We start from the raw sequence: 21151 nt of genomic DNA, 5'->3' as shown, positions 1-21151 counted from the left end.
GGGGAGGGGTATTATTAGTGATTAAACATGCGGCTGCGTTCTGAATGATTTGTACAGCATGGATAGAATTTTATGGGAGACTGGGGTAAAGAGGAATTACAATAATCAAGGGAGGGGAAAAAAAAAAAGAGCATGAAGAACAGTGTGGAAATTTGGCAATGATTATAGGCTTCAAGGGTCCTAACATCCTTAACAGTATTTCTAATGTGAGGTAAGGTGGAAGGAGTGGGGTCGAGAATGATGTCAAGATTACGGACAGATAGGGAAAAGTATTGCCCAGAGGCTGCACAGATGTCGGTATTGTATAATACCTAAAATGATGATGGCTTTTTTTTTTTTAAGCTTTAAAGCAAGAAGGCTAGCAATATATTTGACTTACATTTCCACATCTTTTGCTTGCTAACGATTGCTGTCTTCCTTAAGACTCAGGGAATTATTATTTTTTTTTTTATATACATTCAGGTTCCAGTAACTGGTTTCTTAATACATGCATGTGTAGTATCATATCTGTCTGCAATTGTCAATGGTTACAAAAAAGAAATGTTTTTAGTAAGTCATCTTTCAAACTAGTTCTCTTGCAGTAGGGACCAAGGAGAAAATTCTAGTTGGTCACTAACTAGGGGGCTAATTCACCCTGGTGGTTTTGGGCTTGGGAAGGTGAACAGTGGGTTTTGCTTTGTATGAGATATTTTGCTGCTGTTGAGTGTGTGTTGAAAATGAGAACAAAGATTTTCCAAGCATCCTGAGAAAAGAGATTTGTCCCCGCACAGGAGGTGGAATTGGCTTGTTCTTAGGATTGTGGGGCTCAGCTCTAGCTTCATTGCCACCTAAGAACACGGAGTAGGCCCCCCTCCCTTTTACCTATGTTATTAGCCTCGTTGAAGTCTACACCCCAAATAAATTTACTTCTCTTCAGGGCAGATGTAAATCTGGGGAGGGGTGCTCCCTTTGAATCGGTTATCTTCCATTGTTTCCTATGGGAGGGACGATGACATTTTTTATTGTACTAGTTGAAACCTGTAGAAATTTCCCAGAGGCCTCTATTCCCTGTTCTCCTTCCCAATCCACCCCAGCACTGCCTTCCACCCTTCTCAGCCTGATCTAATCACATTCTTTTGACTCCTTAACCCCTTGCTAGCTCGCTCTAATCCCCCTCACAAAATCCAAATCCAGCACGCCTTTTCTTCCTTAGCAGTCCAGCCCCAGCACACTCTGATCCTCTGCCCCAGTACTTTTTTTTTTTGCTCTTTCTCTGGCCCAGACTCACCGTTCTCTGCCCCCCCCCCCCCCTCCTCAGCCCAATCCCAGCACTCCTTTCTCCCCTGGTTAGCTTTAGCACTCCGCAGATCCCTTTGGCCATGCCATTCTCCATCCTGACCCCAGCACGCTCCTGTCCCGACCTCTCCCGGTACTCCCTGCATTACAGCCCATGGCCATCTGCCGGGAATCGGCCTCACATTAGAGGCATTATCTGCCCATCGTTGAGTAAAGCCTGGAGCTGCAGGCCTTGCCGTGCCCTGTCTGGGGCCATCATGGCAAGCAGGAAACTTGCTCGAGCTAAGTGGGGAGAACTTTCCATGGGTGAGCCACCTGGCCTCCACATCAGCAGGCACCGTGTCATTTCTACCTGCAGCCACAGGCCTGAGCTTGCCAGGCGGTTCCTATGCTACCTGAGGCAGAGTTGTCCAGGAGCTTTTCACCTCCCTGGACACGGAGTTGCAGCCAAGCTGGCCAGTCCCCATCCCAGCGATTGCGGTGGCCGATGGGTTGCACTGATGCGTATGCACACCTCACCAGCTGCCGACAGACGGAGGCCTTAAGCGTTTAGAGATTCTTTCCTCCGTTGAAAATCCTGTCAGCCAGCAAGTTGCATGCTTTTGTTTCTAAAACTCTAATCCATAACAGTGGAATTGAAGCCAAACAATGGCTTCAGGAAAAGTAGGGAATAAAAAATGTAGTCTGGGTGGCTTTAATGCTTTTAAAGATACAGTTGTGTAATCACTGTGGCATTTGTCTTTTCAAAAGTGGTGCTTATTGTTCCTGCCTCTCCTGCACTGTGCATCTCCACAAGGAATCCGTACATGTCCCTGCCCTTCCCCCAACTCCATCCTCGGACATACCTCATGCTCCCAATCACTCTATCTGCATCTAGCCTGTGCCATCATACGTTCCTGTAAACACACACAGACCACAGAATCTGAGAATCACACAAAGGTATCCCTCATATCTGTATTAAAAGGAAAAAAAACCCATTTAAAACCTATGGACTTATCTGACAATGTATCTGATCGTATGGATTTATTTGTCTATCTGGCCTCTGTTAGCTGTGCCACTTAACTGGATAAGTACAGACTTACACGGTTATCTGACCAACAGGAAAACTTCTTTTCTTTTTGCCTGTGTTCCATTTAACCCCCCCCTCCCCAGCTTCCCAAATTAAAATGTGCATTTGGCCTATATCTGGAGTTAAACAAAATTTCAATCTGTGTTAAAACTGTGAGCTCAAATCCAGCACACGGTTTTTTTTTAGCACGCAGATTATTGCTTTGATCAAAGATTAATTTCCCTGCTGAAGTTATCCCTCTTAGAGGTACAGGGGATCATGAACTGGCACTAATTCCAGGGCCTCCGGGCCGTCTTACTCCTGCACCTTGAAGGGGCTGACTCAGATGGGACCTGTCCCTGCTGCTAGGGGGTGGCAGCTTGAACCAAAAGTCAGGAGGCTACCAGGGCCCACTCATGGCTATGCCACTGAACTGCATATTCATGCTAAATCCGGCAGCTTTCATGCATACAGGCAAAAGGATTTCTCTGGTGTGTTAGCTTTGATATTGCCAGTATTCTTAGAAATACCTAAGAACAGAAAGAAGAACCCTAAGAACAGAAAGAAAACATATTTTGTACAATAATGTTTTAAAAACACTGGCAATTTTTTTTTTTTTTAAATCCTCTGGAGCCCATATACATGGATGTTCTGCTTGATTACAGAGTTTCCTAACTGTATCATCATTACCTAGGAGCACTATGCTGGGGCCTCTGATAAAATGTTCTCACTGCTGTGGTCATCGCCTGGTTATCACTTCTCTGTGTAAGACTGGAGCGGCAGTTGCTGCTGCTGAATTTTTTTTTTCATTTCTTTGATTCTGATACCAAACATGGGCTGCAGACCGGGATGCCAGTGCACAAAGAAATGAAGAGTTCCAGCTGCCCAGGGAGAGCGAGCATTCCTCTCAAATACGCCAATGTCAAATTGGAATAGCCTGCTTCCTGCATGGGCAGGTGATTCTCCTGAGGTCTCTGATAAGGGAGACTGCTTTCAGGAAGCTTGATACAAAAATACAGGAACAGCAAGGCGAACAATGTTACACCCTCTAGTGCATCAGTTCAGATGCGCCGTGCACTATTTTTGTGTGCAGCCTTATTACAGGACGGATGCTTTTTCTGCATGTGCCTTTTCAGTCAGTCTTCTCTGGGCTGTAATCCAGCTCTGACCCAGAAATTAAATTTCCCGTGGTAAAAAAGTGGGTGCAATGAAATCCTCCCTGCATTGCAGGGTAGCTGCTAACTTAGATTTGCATGTAGACGATGCTAATCCTAGCGTGAGTTTTAACGTGTCTTTCCCTGCACTAAAGTCCCTTTTACGTACCAGCTGTGGTGTGGCATGGAGAAATCTTCTCTAAAAGACCGGCTTATTACCTCGGCCCATGATGCACTTCAGAGGTGTTCTAACCTGTGGCTCCCTGCCTTTGGAGGGTCTTGGCCTCCTATTCCCATCTGTCCCAGGGTCACAGTAGCAGCATGTCTGAGTGAGGCTTAAAGAAAAAGATGGTTACTCCAGATATTGAATATACAATAGAGATACAAAGCACAAAGGAATGTAAAGCACAAAGATCAATAAAAATGAGCATTGTTTGACGTGCCTTGTGGTAACTCCAAGGAATCCCTCGAGTTAAAATGCCTGGAAAGACGCTGGTGTAAAAGTCAGAATGAAACGGCGACTGGTGGCTATTTAAAAACTATAATGTGTGCCTGGATAATGCAAAGAAGCAATATTTTATATCAGAATTGGCAGCCTTCTTTAATCATCTACTGGAATTGTTAGCAATCACTAAACCATAGTCAGAGGATAACGGGTAGTCAAGTAATGCAGAATTGAATGTTATTACGATTGCATGATATTTTGTTGAGAAGGCAAGTTCCCTCATTAAAGACCTGAAGGAGTTTAAAGATGTGGAAAACGACATGGAGTGTGATGAATCAGGGACTGAAAATGTCTGCATTGGAGACTGGTCTGAACTTTATCCAGAGACAGACCAAATGTGCTTTTTCACTCTTTCCTAACTTAAGCCAACTGGCTGTTGCTTGTCCTCTTGGCTGGTCCGAGTGCTGAAAGAAACATTTGTTAGACCCCTTACTGACACTGAATGATGGCTTGCTTCCTAAACTGTTAAAGGTGGCCTGTGTTAGGCCAATATAAAAAGAAGCTTTTAGTTGATATTGGAGAATTACCTAATTGCATACCAATATCTAATTTGACAACAATTCTTGAAAATTGTGTTACAACTTAATTATAGCAGTGACAATGATGGATTGGATTTTCTAACCAATGTGGATTTCGACCAGTCATGGCACCTAAGCTTTCCTTATCAGTGGTGGATATGTTACTTAGTGGCAGCTCTGTTGTTGTGATGCTATAGGTATTTCATCTGCTTTTTATTGTCCCACAAGCGCATTAGCTTCTAATTTTTCCTCTTATGTGTCATATGTAGAAATGTGTAGTATTGTGTTACAGGGTGATCTGGGGAGTGCACTGCTGCCCAGACACTTCCTTTTAGGGTATCCTGGGCGTGATATTGCAGAGGGTGGGGAATATCTGCATTGTGAATAACTTTTTTTTTTCTTCCAGGGTTCACCTCCCTTCCCTTGGCACTGGGTAAATCTCAATACTGGGGGGGGGCGGGGGCAGATTCCACACAAGTAAACCTCATCAAATGCCTGCCCTTTATCTAATTCTCTAGATGCCCAATCAAGAAAAGTGAATCTGATTCATTTCACGCCATGCTGCCTAGGTGCTGCTGAAGGGCCAGGTTGCAGTCCTTGGGGATTGTAAACCATAGGTTTGAATGACAGGGCAACAAGGAGGAGTAGCTTCACTTTCCATTTGACCTGCAGATGAGGCCACTGGCTGTTGCTGGGCTTGGTTGCCTCCTTGAGTACTAGCATGGGGATCCTGTTCAAAGCAGTGAGAATTAGGCTTGTGCAGCACTTTTTTTTGTGTTGGTTTCGTATTAGTGCTCACTATTTCACTTTAGTGTACGCTAAATATTAATGAAACAAAATCACAAAAATTGGAAAAATTCCAAAAACCTCTCTCATTCCATGTTGTGTGTTTGGGTTTTTGTTTTTTTTCTTTTAGCTGCACTTCCCTAGTGAGAACAGGTGGAGTGCATGGCATCCTGGCTGGATGGCACTGTGCCAATCAATTTGTATGCTGGTTGTTTTGCAGGAGTGGGATGAATGATGGCTGTCCATTTTGTAGGCTGGGGATGCAGGGCCAGTGGTGCAGTCCTTGTTTGTGAGAGGTGAGGCTCCATGGACCAGTGACTGTAACCTTGCTGGTCAGGGTAGAAGGCGTTGGGAGATGTTGAGGACATATTAGCAGTGCAGGATAACTTGGTGTGTGTGTTTTTTATAAGGGAAAGGTGTATGCCTGGAGCCCAATGAAGGCTGTGCTGCCTTGGCAAGGAGATCTGTAATGAGAGGATGGAGATTAAACATTGTAACGTGTATCAAGTGTTGGTGGTGACTTTTCTACATATATTGACCTTGTCTGCCAGCAGCTCCTCGTGCCCCCTGCAGCTTTCTAAAGCATTGGCAGTTTTCTTTTCTCACTGCTGTAAACATGTTTTAAGTGCTGTCTTTAGCAAAGTGAAGTCTTGTCTTGCCAATCTTTTGGATTTTTTTGAAGGTGTAAATAAACAATTGGATACTATAGGGGTGAGCCAGTGGATATAGTATACACTTTCTAGATTTTCAGAAGGCATTTGACAGTCTCCTAGGAGAGGAGACTCTGGAAATTAAAATATCATAGGATAGGTGGCAATGTCCTACCTTGGATTGGCAACTGGTAAAAAGAAAGATAGGAAACAGAGAGTAAGACTAAACTATCAGTTTTCCCATTAGAGAAAGGTAGATAGTGGCGTGCCCCAGAAATCTGAGTTAGGCTTGGTGCTGTTTGTGATATTCATTAATGATCTGTAAAAGAGAGCAGTGAGTGAAGGGATCAGATTTGCAGATGACACAAAAATATTCCAGAATAGTTAAAACACAAGCAGACTATGAGGGAACTGCAGAAGTCCCTTGCTAGACAGGGGATTTGGGCATCTAAATGGCAGATGAAGTTCAATATGGCAATTACTAAGTGATGCACACAGAGAAAAATGAATCCCAATTATATGTATACAATTCTTGATGTCATTGTGGATAATGCTTTGAAATTCTCAACTCCATGTGTGACAGTGGTCTAAAAAGCAAATAGAATGTTAGGAATTAGGAAAGAAATGGAGAATAAAATAGAGGATATCATAAAGCCTCTATATAAGAACATAAGACTTGCCATACTGGGTCATTCAAGTCCAGTATCCTGTTTTCAAAGTGACCAATCCAAGTCACAAGTACCTGGCAGGATCCCAAGGGGTAGATCGATTCCAAGCTGCTTATCCCAAGAATAAGCTATGGATTTTTGCACCTCTACCTTAATAATGGTTTATGGAATTTTCCTCCAGGAACTTGTCCAAACCTTTTTTTAAATGCAGCTATATTAATAGCTTTCACCACATCCTCTGGCAACAAATTCCAGAGCTTAATTATGTGTTGAATAAAATATTCTATCTTATTAGTTTTAAATGTTTAACCTAGTAACTTCGTTGTGTGTCCCCTGGTCTTTGTACTTTACAAAAGAGCAAACTGATTAACGTTTACGTGTTCTATTCCATTCATTATTATATAGACCTGTATCATACCCCCTCTCAGAGATTTTAGGGGTGGGCATTCATTTGCAATGAAATAGGAAATAATGCTGATATTTTCTTTTTCATGGCATTTCAGAATTAAAAAAAAAATCAAAACCCAAAATTTCATATTTTTCCTTTTTCCTATCTTTTATTGGAGGGGTGTGTGCTGATAAAAGCAAGTTTAAAAAACAGAACCCGCCTTAGTTTTTCCTATTTATTAAAATATTGAGGCTTCACACCTGCAGACACCTCTGCCCAGGCTAGCCCACCCTACCAACCTGCTCAGGACTTGCAAAAAACCCCTAGCGGTGAGGGGTTCGGGAGTGACCGCCTGCTCCCAAGCCAGTGGCTGCCATTAGTCAAACTGGCGCCACCCGCCTTTACCCCCATCTTGTGACAGGGCCTACTGGTGCCATTGGGTAGCCCCTTTCACATGTTAGAGGCAAAGGGCGGCTGGTGCCATTTTGACTGACAGCTGCTGGCCTGGGAGCAGTAGGTTGCTTTCAGGCCCTCGCTAGACCACCAGATGTTTTTGGTAATTCCTGGGGTTGGGGTCAAGAGGGGGAGGGCTAGAGTGGGCAGGGAGGTCTGCTGTTGGGGGGGGGGGGCCTCAATATATTTAATAAATGGAAAAAGGTGGGGAGGGTTTTTGGGTTTCTGAGGTGTTTTTTTTGGTTTTTTTTTAATGAAACAGGGAATCGAACATTTAAAAAAAAAAAATGATCTGGGGATGGCTTCTAAATGGCCTAGCCGTGAGAAGATAAAAAAGGAAAACTTGTGGGTTTTTTTTTTTAGGCTACAAACCCTAATAGATTTATATTGCAACGTGCCTTGTTTGCTGTGCATGGTTCTGGTCACCCCATCTGAAGAAGTTAGCAAAACTGGAAAAGGTACAGAGAAAAGCAATAAAATATGATAAAGGGGGTGGAACAGCTCCTTTATTTAGAAAGGCTAAACAGGTTCGGGTTCTTCAGCTTGGAGAAAAGATGACAGAGGGATATGATAGACGTTTATAAGATTCTGAGAGGTGTGGAACAGGTAAATAGTTAACTTCTGAAGCTGCTAAACTTCACGTAATATAAATATTAGATGGGGTTACACAGTTGATTTACACGTGCAAGAGCATCGCTCTAGAGCATGTATAGGGGTGGATTTTCAGAGCCCTGCTCGCCTAAATCCGCCTAAATCCGGGCGGATTTAGGCGAGCAGGGCCCTGCGCGCCAGTGCGCCTATGTTCAATAGGCCTACCGGCGCGCGCAGACCCCGGGACTCGCGTAAGTCCCGGGGTTTGGCGAGGGGGGCATGTCGGGGGCGGGCCCGGTCGGCGCGGCGTTTTGGGGGCGGGCCTGGGGGCGTGGTTACGGCCTGGGGCGGTCCAGGGGCGTGGTCGCGCCCTCCGTACCCGCCCACAGGTCTCGTCCCGGCACGCTAGCGGCCCGCTGGCACGCGGGGATTTACGTCTCCCGGGAGGCGTAAATCCCCCGACAAAGGTAAGGGGGGGGGGTTTAGACAGGGCCGGGCGGGTGGGTTAGGTAGGGGAAGGGAGGGGAAGGTGAGGGGAGGGCAAAAGAAAGTTCCCTCCGAGGCCGCTCCGATTTTGGAGCGGCCTCGGAGGGAACGGGGGTAGGCTGCGCGGCTCGGCGCGCGCCGGCTATACAGAATCGATAGCCTTGCGCGCGCCGATCCAGGATTTTAGCGGATACGCGCGGCTACATGCGTATCTACTAAAAGCCCACGTACTTTTGCTTGCGCCTGATGCGCCAGCAAAAGTACGCCAATTCGCGTGGTTTGAAAATCTACCCCATAGTGTGTGTGTGTGTGCGCGCATTGTGCACTCAGAAATGTTTTTTGGTTATTGGCATTTTCCTTTAATTTTCATCGCCACAAGCAGTAGATCTTAGTATCACAACAATACTAAGTAGGAGGAACCAAAGAGTGTGGTATTTTTCTTTTTTTTTTCATGCACCCTTGCCTCATGGTATGACTTAATGCCAGCACCGGGGTTGGTGTTAAATTTGCCACTTTAAAAAGAGCTCATTGGGCGACTGGCATTTTTCTGCATCGGGGGTAATAGCAGCAAGACTCTTAACAGGATCAAGATAATTTGATCACATCTCATACTCGCTGATAGCTCTTCATTGGCTCTCTGTTAAAGCCCGAATCAATTACAAAGTCTTAACATTAATACATTCCACCATCCATTCTAACGAGTCTGGACAACTATACAAGCTTCAGATCATTAAGATCTCAAAACAAAGGATTATTAGCTGTGCCATAATTACAGAATACTCGTCTGACAAAAATAAGAGACCAAGTGTTCTCCATAGCAGGCCCAATACTATGGAACTCTCCATACCAGTCTCTATAACTGACTCCAGAAACAAAGAAATTCAAACGAGACCTAACAACATGGTTATTTCAAAATGCCTCTAACCTAACCGAACAAAACTACGCTGGATTTTATAAGATACGCGCGTATCTTATAAAATCCGGGGTCAGCGCGCGCAAGGGGGTGCACATTTGTGCAACTTGCGGGCGCCGAGCCCTACACGCGCTGCCCGTTCCCTCGGAGGCCGCTCCGAAATCGGAGCGGCCTCGGAGGCAACTTTCTCTCCACCTCCCCCTACCGTATAACTTATGCGTGTAACCCTTTTAAAATCCGGCCCATAGCCCTTAGATTGTAAGCCCCCTGGGGATAGAGAGATACCTACAGTATCTGAAGGAAATTTTGCTTTGAAGTTCCCAAAGGCAGAAAATAAAAAAATTTACCTGTGATTATGACAGCTGACAGAAACGTTATGGGAATTACTGTTTTGGAGGGTGGTGTAATAAGAGATGGGGAATGACGATCAAGAGGATGAGGGTTTTGGTGAAGGGAGGAAAGGGATAGGGTGGGAGAGTGAGTTGGTAAGGGCTGCAAGAGTGAGGAGTTCTGGTGATCCTGAGAATTGCCGTTCCTGTAAAATATATCTGTAGTTTGTAGCTGGTGTATTTGCAGCTTTGACTGTTTTTGCTTATCTATTTTATGCTTTGGTTTTTTTTTTTTTTTTGTGTACACTGCTTTGAATTAGATGTCACAATCTAAAATGAGCAGTCCTATAAATTTTAATAAATGAAAGATACCTTCAAAAATACGAAATGCAATTATGGTGGGAGAAACAGAAAACAGATATAGGGATAAGAATGGCTGAGGGACAAAGTCATAATAGAAGCTAGCCATAGTTTTTAAAGGTTGTGAGTTGTTTTTAAAACATGTTTTTTTTTTTTCCTCAGCACTGATGTAATCTGTGTGTGAGCAAGCACTGGTTGGGGAATGGTGAGGGGCAAACCTCAAGAATTCCCATAAAAATTGTACTAGAAACTGCTTGAGCTTTCCTTGCACGGAATGCGTGCGATTCTGGTGCTGCTGTGCAGGCTCCTCATTGCCGACTCCCTTCGCTCCCTCCGGGCTGCACTGCTCCAGGATGGGTTCTGTAGGGAGATGGAGAGCAATAAGCTCCCCGCTTCCTCACCCCCCCCCCCCCCAAGAAAAAGATCAGGAAAAAATGTAACTTCAAAGTTGTGTTTTTCCTCGTCACAATATTTTTGCACTGCATTCCCTCATAGCATTTGAACTTCATTCACTGTGAGTCACTGAAGCTAATTCACATCTTCCACATATCTGAGAGTCATTGGTTGGGATGGAAAATTTAGTTTTAAAGACACCTAGCCAAAAATTTAGGAGTCTGAGAAAAATTCTGACTTTTATTATTATTATTATTATTTTTTTTTTGCTCTTAATTTTACTCTGTTTTGGGACTTGCTCTTTTTTGTGTTGCTATATTATGTTGCTTTGCTTTCCTGCCTTTGGCTTCTTTCCGAGACTAACCCCCAATCTTCCTCTTCTCTGCCATTTCAGCGTCATTCCTTCACATCTAAGCTGGCCTCTGCCCATCTAGAGCAGGCACAACAGTGCCTCTTTCTCCTCCTGTGGCTTGGCTGCAGGTTGCCCCAGTAATAGCCACTTCTCTCACCAGCTCAGCAGTGGAAGTCTGCCCTGGGTCGGCTCTGTTTCCCCGGGGCCTGGTAGCAGGGGGGGCTTTCCCAGGCAGTCTCTTGCTAAGTTTAAAGCACACAGGTAAACAGTGAAAGATCATGTCCATGTTACCAATAAAAATGCCAAATGCACACTGCTTGAAAACCTATCCCACTGAGCATAACTGCGGCAGCACCTTCTCTCTTTTGCTTAGTAAAGGTGCAACTCTATCCATAAAGATATCATTCTAGTTGCTTCTTTACTAAACAAAAGTAATATTAGTCTGTTCTGAGACTAAAAATTACTCTTGCACTATATATCTTTTAAATATAAAATGAAAGCTCCTCAGCACAACAGCACTTTAGATCTTAACACATTGGAATTTTGGATTTAATTTTTTTGCCTTTCCAAAGCCAAGCTCAAGTTACGGTAGTTATTTCCCTTCCCCAGAGGGCTTACAATCCAAGGGCCTGATTTCCTAAGGCTTTTGTCCGATTACAAGGTAGATTTTTAAGCGTCATGCGTGGGCACACATGGACGCGCCAGTTTTATAATATGCGCGCATGTTATAAAATCTGCTACCCGCGCACGCATGCATGCACAATTTTATATCGACGTGCGCGTAAGTGAGGGATTTTAGTAGATGCGTGCAACGACACATTAGGGCCTATTTCCCTGTTCCTTCCCAGTTTGCCCCATAAAGGAGCGGACTTCCTAAATCCCCTAACTAACATGCATCCCTTTTACCCTACTAGCCCTGACCCCTAAAACCCCGCTAACTACCCTAAATTTCTTTATTTTACACGTGCGCGTGTTTTAAAATATGATATCCGCGCAGCGGATTTTAACATCCATGTATGCATGTGCGGACAGGTGGCACCCACATGTGGGGGGGGGGGGCGGAATTCTAAAATACAATGCACAGTGACGCGAGTAGGTCTTCCCCAGTCCGCTCCAATCTTCCTACCCTTTCGTAGCTATAATTTTGTTTTTTACCTTGCTGCTCCAAAGTAGACTCGGGCTGGCATGTGCTTCCCCAGGACAGTGGCTAATGGCGCTGGCCTGGCATTTTGGCATGTACCGTCGGTGGGTTTATGCGTGTGGCTGCGCCCATTGTAAAATGTGTGCGGCGTGCATGAACCCTGAAATTTACATGTGTAACCCTTTGAGAATTTACATGTTTAAATCTTAAACTAATTGGAACTTTATCAACACATTCTTTCTGCTGTGTCTGGAAAATATCTTCCAGTGCCTATTCCAGAATAGGCAAAAGCTAATTATATCCTTTGCTGGCCTTATTATCTCTTACAACCTCACATTGGTCTTTTTTGCAACCATAAAATATCCAGTGCTGCTTCTGGTTTAGTTTACTATTTTTACCATTTCTCCAGTGAAATCAGAAATATATTCTTTTCCATGCCTTGTGACTGGCAGGTTCTCTGGCTGCATCTGTTAATGGCAAATGAAAAGGATTCCTTTTGTTTCTTTCTTGCTACAGAGGCTTCCATTGCTATGCATTATATTATATAGTTCTGCAGGACTATTGATACTGATCTACTTTCTAACTACTTTGGCTATTGGGTCAAAGCCAGTAATTCACTACATTTTGGATCACCTGTTTTAAAACTCTTTATTTGAATTTCCAGGCAAAATGTTGGAAAAGACATTTGTGCTGGCTCAATAAAAAAAAAAAAACATCCAAGTTCCCCTTATCCAGACAGCTAACTTTCCTTCCCAATCAGTCTTCAGACAACAATCCTTTAAATTTGAAATGATTTATTGTACAGATAATTTTCCATTACTTACAATTGTTGCTTCCAAACATATAACCCCAGGCAAAGACCTTTGTAGCTGGAGATTAGGCAGGAGAAGGGAGAACGGAGTTTCTTGGGATGCAGGGTAAGAAGACTAAGGGGTTCTGAAGTTGATTTAATCTTTAGAATTAAGCGATGATAAGGAATGTAAAAAAGCTAATCGTATCACAGAGGTTACAGGCACTTCTAGCTTTGAGGCAGCATAGCTGAGACTGACTTACAGATTTGGAGAGTGATTACAGGAAATGTTCCCACAAGCTGGGGCTAGAGGACGAGATCCAATGGTAGCGAGCCTAGGATCCGTGTGACACGGGGGAACATGAAGAGCAGTCCCTTGAGCCAATAAGGCACTTAAGACTCAAGTTAGATTGAGAGGGCATACAGACTCTTCCCAGGTGAGAGAAAGCAAAGGATGAAGGGAACTTCTCTTAAGGGCAAGCTCCCTTAAAGGCAAGGCTCACAGGTTTTTATCATGGGTTACAAAAAGGGGTTTCAACACTAAGCACAGTATATATACAGACACAAACATACCCACTGCTGGGGACAGAACAACATTTTATCATAAAGTATAGGTGACGAGAACCAGTGTATGTCAGCATATTAGGTACAGAACACAAGAAGCCAGAAGATTTATAAGATCACCCTTTCTTTTTTTTTTTTTTTTTTTTTAAAGCTACTTCAGAACACTAAAGGACTGCTCAAAAGTTCTAGAGTGCTCTAATTTATACCTCTGTCAAATGTATTAACGTCTGCTATTGGTTGAAGGAGATTCTGGTAATTTACATTTTTCGAAAATGTTCTCAGTTGGCTAGCAGGTTCTTTGTTCCATGTTTCTATATAATCGTGCCATGAGACTCCAGCCAGTCAGATTCAGTCACCATTGTGCACGGAATCTAAATAATCACTGAGAGATCATACTAACAATATAAACCTTTAAAAAAAAAATCTAGTCCCTCTTGCTACATTTCCATAACTAAGACTTATTGGATTTTCTTATCTTCTTTTATATCATTATTTAAAACTTCTGAACATTTTAACACTTGTTCAGGAGAAACTCTCAGATTTCCAGTAAATATCAAATAAAAATAGCCTTGTGTCAACTATCTCTTTTAACCACATCCTTAGAAGTATAGTCAAACATCAGCTTAACGATCAAATTGCTTTAAAATACAGCCTGTCAAATTATAGCAGTGTATAATATAAAGGTTTTGTGAATACCAGAAAAATTATTCAAAAAGAGAGCTGACTTAAATTTCAGAACCCTCTCCCACTACTTCACAAATGCAATGGTGGAAAATGGCTTTTTTATGCCCTTACAAACAATACCTCACTTCCCCTTTTTATTTTCCTAATCTGAATTTTGAAGTCTCTTATAATTTCTAACCCCCTCCCCCCCCCCCCAAAAAAAAAAAAAAAGACTACAAATATGGCCTGAATTGGAGCTATTGCTGGGTAATGCTAGTGATGTTGTTTAACCTCAATGCACTAATGAATATTGCCAGAACTTCCCCTGATGCTGCCGCATATAAAATGAGCTAGGAATAATCCGTCAGATTGACCTGTCCGATGTAAAACCAGTGTCCTTTAAGTTATGGGAGGCTGAACCTACCTCACCAGTGGCCCTCTAGGCTTCCAGAACCACTAACAAGAAAAATATACATTTGGGACAAGATGTCTGACGGAAAAAAATAGAGTGCCTCAACCTTGGAAGCACAGGAGAGTTGCTGCTTTGAAGGAGAAGTGACCACTGATTATAAATTGAACTTAAATAGTAAAATACACTTACACTATTATCTACGAATGGGAGACTGGACTAGTCACTGCAGTGGACACTAATGTCAGAAATGGTGTGTTTGAATTACAGCTGCTGCAACCTCTTTCTGGCCTTTGCACTGGCATTTGTTCCAGTAGGCTCTTGGCTCTTGAGGTTCATTTTAAGGAGATCAAATGGAGAAAATGGAGTCTGTCTGTAGTCGACTAGGAGGACCTTTAAACTATTCTGTATTCATTGCCCTTTATGGTGGCCTGGTGTATTAATGCATAATACGATTTAAAGGGACAGATATAAAAGACATGAATTGTTTCTTGATGAATTCTTTCGTTTGACCTATTTGTCTGCCTGATTTTTTTTTTCCAGTTTCCTAGGCTGTTTGGTTGATATTCTGCTGTTTTAGATACTCATCTGAATAATCCACTGCTCTAGTACACTGAGCCCAGGGGGAATAGGCAAAATGGAGGAAATCCCATTCATAGATTCTGCATTCGTTATGACAGCTGTTATTGGACTAAGGATGATATCCCTCGAAGGAGGGACTCATGCGGTTGCTCAGAGCTCATGGATATTTCTCCTTATCGTTCAACAGAAACTGCTTTCCTAACCTTTTTAAAAGAATGCTTATTGAATCAAGCTTCTGCTACTCTGTGTCAGCAGTGCAGTGCGGACTCTGCATTGTGTGTTCAAACTTCAATCACCTTATGTTAGGGGTAGGCAGCTCCGGTCCTGGAATGCTACAACCAGGTCTGGTTTTCAGGACATCCACAAGGAATATGCATGAGATATATTTGCATACAATAGAGGCATATTCCTTGTGGATGTCCTGACAACCAGACCTGGTTGTGGCACTCCAGGACTGATTTTTGCCTACCCCTGCCTTATGCTATAGACTGCTAACAATTTGTGTTGGTACTGCAGTCTTAAGTGTAGGTTGCAGTGGTGAACTGTTGTGGTTCTAAACTGTTGTAGTTCCATTAAGTTCAATGTAGCTGATTTGGGGTTGCTATGGCAACCCACTGAAGAACCACAGAGCACTGCAAATCTCCCGTTGTGAACGGTTACCCTTTTATGAAAGCATACAAGCCAGCACGGAAGTCGGCCCTGGAGAGCGTGCTCATTACTGAAGGGAGAATTAGAATTAAAAAGACACCAGTTCTATATGACAATAATCAAATAATTCTTATGGAACAGAGACATTGCTGTAAGACTCCTATAATTATTATTCATAATAATGTGCTAGAAAGCTTCCATGAAATCTATTTATATGGGTAGTTAGCCTGATTTATATTCCTGAAAAAATATTGGCAAAGAATTAAGGAAGACATGGTTAAGGATCTTTTAAAGAGAGGGAAAAATTAACTGTCAGTACTGGTGAAGAATTGGCCCAGCTGAATATCTTCCGTTTCCACCATCAGCTGTAGCATGAGGTTCTTGCCAGTCTCCAACCCTAAGCCGGTCTCCAGGTCCAGGGTGCAGTGAGGAGTCGGCAGAGCCCTGGGACTAGGTTTTGTTTGCTACATGGTTTTGGCCCTCAGGGAGAAAAATTAGTCGAAGGATGGGATTGTTATACTTTACTGATATTGTTATAAGTATTAGCAATGGATTTGTTTATTTTAAAACCTATTTTTTATGCTTGTTTATATTATTGGTATTGCATTTTAGGTTGGAATTGTAGGCAGGGCTGGTATAAGGGGATTAGGCACCTTGTACCGTTGCATCAAAAAAAGGTGAAATTTATACTTACCAGATAATTTCCTTTCCTTTAGTCCTTGCAGAGGTAAATCAGATTCTAGAATTATACATGCTGAGTTGGGAAAGCAATAGACTCCACTGACACAGCTAGAGTCCAGAGTACCACTTGAACTCAGAGAAAGAAAAGGCAAAAAAAATAATAAAAACAAAACCCATGAAAAAACTGAAAAAGAATCCGAAAACAAATTGGCACAAGTAAAAGTTAATATTCAAAAATAAATTTAAAACAAAATTATTAAAAACATCAGCATTCCTCAGCTCTAATACGCAACAGCCTGGTATATGAGACTGGATGTCATCATGAGACGGACCATCCAATATCTGAATAAAACCATTTTTTCTTCTACTGCGGTCCTCGTAATACCAGTGAACTTTGCTGCCACAGGGACCCCAGCCTCCTGTAAGAACACTCCACCCCATAGATTGCATCCGCTGAGTCTTCTTGCACCTCCAGGGCTATTTACAAAACTAACAATGAGGGACAGCATGCATTGCACATCCCCCCGGACATGTAGCTGAATGTTCTTGACTACAGTTCTTTGATATGCCTTACTGAAAAGGCCGCTGACAATGGCCTACAAAATTCCCGGTATCTAAAAAAAGAAAAAATTGCTGCTAATATAAAAGATACAAAACTTAAAACAAATACCTAACAATTCTCTCAACCATCCCAAATATGGGGGTCATTCTCCACCACAGCCTGGATAGTTTTATGCCCTTCCTTCCCCCTTGATCTATTTCATAACTCTCCGTGCATCACAGTCTGGCACCTCAACTGGCGACTAGTATTAATTAGTCCATGTTTTCTCCATTTTTAGCTTTCAGAAAGTCTTTCACCACGTCCACTGTCTCAAAAATGTGGGTCTTATTAGCCATAGTGACTTAGAGATGAGCAGGATAAAGCATGGCACAGGGCACATTTTTCACGCTCAGCTCATGCTTTAGGCTGCTCTTCTCCTCTGAATGGTCTGAGAAAATTATTTGGAAAATACAAATTTTGAATGTTTTATACTAGATCTCTCTCTGGAGTCTGGGTTTATCCATCACCCATGCTTTATCTGCATTGCTGTGGAATTGAATTATTGCTGCCCTTGGTCTGCCACCCAGGTCTGGAGCTGCTGCTAGTGCATGGTGGGCATGCTCGAGTTTGACCATACCATTTTTTTTTTTTTGCTCCAACTCTAAAATTTCAGGGAGCCATTTGTAAAAGAAGTTTACAGGGTCTTTCCTTTCCACAACCAAAACTAGTCCAATTATTCTTATATCCTTTCTCTGGCCCTGGTTCTCGATATCCTTAAGCTTCTCTGTTAGCACATTGCACTGCACTCACCTGGTTGACCGCCAATTCCACCTCCTTTACACATACTTCAGTTTCAATTATTTGCGTCACGTCCTGCACCAAAGACACTAGTGTCATCACTTTTTCAACTACGACCGCTTATTTAGCTGTTATACTTTTGATTAAGATTTCTGAAACATCTTTTGGAGTGAGCTATCTTGGAATTGGCACTGCAGGCCACTCTTTCTCCTACTCTTGTTTCTTCTGTCTGGCTTCCTTTGTCCGGGGCCGTTTTTTGTTTTCACGCTGTCCTTTACTTGTTTTGTCCACCCAGATTGCTGGCAAAAACTTCTTGGACATGGCCCTTCTGTTTGGAACTTGTTTGTTACAGTAGGGTAGTTAAAAATGATTTAATGTGCAAGGCCGAGGGAGCTGAACTGTGCCACATCTTCAATCTAGAATGGCATCAAATGACCCTGTTGAGGAAATTGACATGGGACAGTCTACTGACTGAGGTCTGAGTAAGAGTTTCTGACATCTAGCCCCTAGTTTTGAGCTGGTATTGAGGAGTGTTCATGTTTAGTATGCTCATTCTACCCAATTTCATGTTTTGGTGACATGAGGTTGATTCTGTATATAGTGAAAGTAATAAGGGCCATGTACATTGTAATGAAATAAAACATGTATTCCTCAATTCTAAGTGTTACCTGGTCAAAAAAATAAAAATAATGCAAAGTGGATTTTTTTTTTTTTTTTTAAAGAAATGTATAGAATCATTGAGCTGCCTTTTTTTTTTTTTTTTTTTTAAACACAGGATATAATTCTAGTAGAAATTTCCTGGGTTCTGAATTTCCTTGAATCAAGATGCTAATAAGGGCCAGCATTTGTGTTTTTGGGTTTTGTTTTTGTGTTTTACAATATATATGTAATATCCTAATATCTTGCTCTGTAGACCTCCCCAATATGGCTGCCCTAATTTGTTGTTGCTTCATATTACTGTATCCTGCTATAGAGCACCTGATTTTAAGACCCAAAAGAAAAAGAGAGAAGTAGAGTGTTTGTTTGAAACAGTTGGGGCTGGTTGGAGAGACTGAGAGAGAGGAAGAGGGAAGAAACAGGCTGCTCTGTCTGGGGCGAGGTTTCCTAATCTATGTAGGGATCTGGACAGTCAACTTCTTTACTTTGATCAGTTACACAGAGAACAAACGAGCTTATTACTGTTGCTGTTGTGCTGGAAGCTGCTTTATCTGTCCCTTCAGCAGAAGAGTAAGGCAGCTGCAGTAGACTTATTGGATTCCTGAGAGCTGTGCTGAAAGTTTTCTTCTCTCTCTCCAGTCGTACCCATGTGTGAGTAGTTTTGTGCCTCAGTGATAGGGAGGAGACATGGAGCACAGGGTTCTGGGTTAATCTATTTTTTTTGAGCTGCTGTTACCCTATTGTGACTTTTCTAGTTACGTCAAAGAAAGTGAATTATTTGCAAGATGCATAAACAGTGGGATTACAAACCAGCCCAAATGTGAGTTGTCTAACCATTAACCCTTCATAATCTTGCTATGTCACATTACCCCCAGGGTGAAGAGACTCCTCCTTTTGCTCATCCTGGATGCTACACCATAGTGTTACATTATGGTGTGCCACTCCTAGAAAGTCAAGGGCCCTTCATATGGCTGCTGTTTCCTGGAGTCAAGGAATATTATATTCTGAGTGCACTCCTGTGGAAAGGGTGGGGAGAAGCAATTATCTCTGCTTATGCATGAACAATGCTGGGGACGGCAATTAGCGGAGTGGTATACCCCATGCCTGGGGGAAATATAGTGAGCTCACTGGTAATTCAAAGGAATGCCAGGCCTGGGTACCAGCAAATACAAAGATTTACTACTTTAATGGTTAATATTTTTCAGAGCAAAATCCTGTGAAACTGTTTAAACTTTTATTATGAAATCGTGTATTGGTTCATGTGGTACATTATCCTAACACTGTTTACACTATTTATAGATTTTAGCACTAGTATATGTGTTAAACATTTTGTTTATGCACAGCTTTTGGTGTAGTTTCTTTTGCAATAATAAAAGCAGCATTGCTGTATTTAAGTGTGCGTGTGGCTGGTTCACAGGGACAGTACCTCTCTGAAGGGATCTGTTACCTCACAGGCCACACCCTTGGGTGGGGCTGCATGCACTACTTAGGAAGTAAAAATTTTATGATTCTCGTTAAATAGTGAATCAGATTCTTCTTCTTTTTTTTTTTTTTTAATTTATAAAGATTTTAAATTTATTACAAGAATAAACACCATGATGTGAGAAATTCCTCTCAGCTATACAAAACTAAATAGTAGCAAAATAAGTAAATACAAATAAACTAGGCAATTGGGAATAAAATCTCAGGGGTGGTGGAACAGCTGCAAATCAGACCACATAACCCCCATCCTAAAAGACCTCCACTGGCTCCCTATCCCATCACGCATCCTATTCAAGACCCTCACTGTCATACACAAATCCATCCACAAAAGCAACTCCTCCTGGGTCAGCGAACCCTTCCGCTTCGCACACTCCTCCCGCCCAACCAGAACAAACCGTAAAGGTACCTTACGCATCCCACCCCTCAAGAATGCCCGCCTCACATCAACAAGGGACTGCGCCCTATCAATTGCTGGCCCCACTCACTGGAATGCCCTACCTACAAACCTCCGCCTAGAGCCCTGCCCCTTTAAATTCAAGAAAATGCTAAAGACCTGGCTTTTCCACCAGGCATTCCCTGACTAGCCCGTGTAACCACTGCCACCACCACCGTCTCCTTCACCCCCCTCTCCTTACAGATAACCTTACACCGTTCCATGTTAAGATGTTAACCCTCCATTTCTAATTTTCCGGCTCACTTTCAGAGCCTCCTCCTAGCTGCAATGCCTTTGCTGCAACTTGTTACTCTTGTTGTTCCCCTTCCCCTCTCCTTGTTCATTGTATTTTCCACCTTTTGTTCAGATGTAAACCGATATGATATGTGCACTCTAATATCGGTATAGAAAAGCTGTTAAATTAATAAATAAATATATATATCCTTGATTGGCTTCAGATAGCAGTTATAAATCCTGAACACTATCCATTCATGATGCTCAGGGGACGAACCACACATATCTCCTATTGCTAGAAACAGATCATGAAGGGGTGTCTGCTGATCTACTAACCTCCTGTAGCATTGTAAATGGAATTCCAGTGGTTGCCAACATCTTGAACAGATGTTTGTGAGGCATCCTCAGTTCTTCCTGCTTCTCACATTCACGCTTCAATGTAAATGCCCTGCTATTTTCTTGCACCTCTCTATTTTGTCCTTCAGGAATAGATTCCTGTCATCATTGGGCCCAGCCCCAGGGCATCCTCTCTCTGGCAGATGCAACTAGTGTGCAAAGTAATACATGTCCTGAAAGCCCATATCTTCTACTACCTTTATCATATTTGCACAACCGACTGTCACAAAGAAACCTGGATCTTTGGTCTAGCTGCCAACTCT

General features: G+C 42.7%; 1 protein-coding gene across 2 annotated transcripts in view; it reads left to right on the top strand.

The window, feature by feature from the left end:
• The window catches only part of NOX4 (NADPH oxidase 4), a 318054-nt gene that overhangs the window by 2342 nt on the left and 294561 nt on the right, over positions 1 to 21151 (top strand). The window lies entirely within an intron of this gene.

Source organism: Rhinatrema bivittatum, chromosome 5 (assembly GCF_901001135.1).
Source record: "Rhinatrema bivittatum chromosome 5, aRhiBiv1.1, whole genome shotgun sequence".
Taxonomy (NCBI): domain Eukaryota; kingdom Metazoa; phylum Chordata; class Amphibia; order Gymnophiona; family Rhinatrematidae; genus Rhinatrema; species Rhinatrema bivittatum.
The sequence above is the reverse complement of the archived record's forward strand: the minus strand, read 5'-3'. Positions and strand labels throughout refer to the sequence as shown.